We start from the raw sequence: 1,206 nt of genomic DNA, 5'->3' as shown, positions 1-1,206 counted from the left end.
TGGTGACGTCCTTGGCTAGCATCTTGGCCGATTTCTCCTTTGGCTTCCCTCTTTTCACTTTCCTGTAGAAACTGTTCTGTCTTCCTGTAGAAACTGTTCTGTCTTCCTGTAGAAACAGTCTGCTAGCTTCCTGTAGAAACAGTCTGCTAGCTTCAATGAACTGCCCGAGAATAGATATTGCATGCCGAAGCTGGATGGGAATCACTGTTTTTCCATTGGTTAATCCTTGATTCACGTTTCTGTTCCTGACATGACAATACTTTCCGACTGTGGCAGCTTTCTTTGCTTCATAAAATGCTTACTGCAATAGCAAATATAATAACAGATTTGTATCCCACAGCCAACCCAAATATAACATTAGTTGCTGCTTCCAGTCCTGCATGAATCGGCCTTGGACAGGGCTGTAAGCATTACTAGTGCAGTATTCAGTGACAAAACCAATAACAAGGCCAGACCACAAACCAATAGCACCACAGAAGAAAAGCTCCCAGTTCTTTACAACCTTCTGGGCACCAAAATTGAAGATAGTGAAGGATGAAGGCAATGCAACTAGGCTTACAGCAGCAGTGCCAATAGTCATCACTACTATGGAGATAATACGTTGCTTTTTCAATGCAGGCTCAATTTCCTTCACAGCCTTGATCTCAAATATGTTAGTTGCAAACAGAGTTGTGATTAAGCAAGCAATGATACCCATTGAACTAATAAGCAAGGGATAACACATGGCAGTAAGATCATGAGAGTTTTCAAATGATGATATGGATGCAACAACCAGAGCTGCACCGGAAGATTCAGCATAGGACCCAAATAGATCTGATCCCATACCAGCGATATCTCCAACATTGTCACCAACATTATCAGCAATGACAGCTGGGTTGCGTGGATCGTCTTCAGGAATGTTCCTCTCAACCTTGCCAACAAGATCAGCACCTACATCTGCTGCTTTGGTGCAAATACCACCACCTACGCTGCCAAACAGAGCCATGGAAGAACCACCGAGACCATATTTGAAGATGTTGAAATAAGTTTTGCTAACCATTTCATATATTTTTCTCTAAGATGTTCTGCTAATTTTCGTTTATCTCCATCTGAATTCGAATACACTTCGAGTGGATCATGATCATTGCAACAATTTCGGAGAGAAATAAAACAATCATCAAATGAGTTGATGATAGAGAACCAATTAACTGATTGTGCACACTTTAG

General features: G+C 41.5%; 1 pseudogene; it reads right to left on the bottom strand.

Moving 5' to 3' along the window:
- Positions 1-298: 298 nt before the first annotated feature.
- On the bottom strand, positions 299-985 carry LOC149243585 (pyrophosphate-energized vacuolar membrane proton pump 1 pseudogene; annotated as a pseudogene).
- Between the last annotated feature and the right edge of the window lie 221 nt (positions 986-1,206).

The sequence above is a fragment of the Pinus tabuliformis genome, chromosome 8, assembly GCF_031772625.1.
Source record: "Pinus tabuliformis cultivar Carrire ecotype Pingquan chromosome 8, CPIR1, whole genome shotgun sequence".
Taxonomy (NCBI): Eukaryota; Viridiplantae; Streptophyta; class Pinopsida; order Pinales; family Pinaceae; genus Pinus; species Pinus tabuliformis.
The sequence above is the reverse complement of the archived record's forward strand: the minus strand, read 5'-3'. Positions and strand labels throughout refer to the sequence as shown.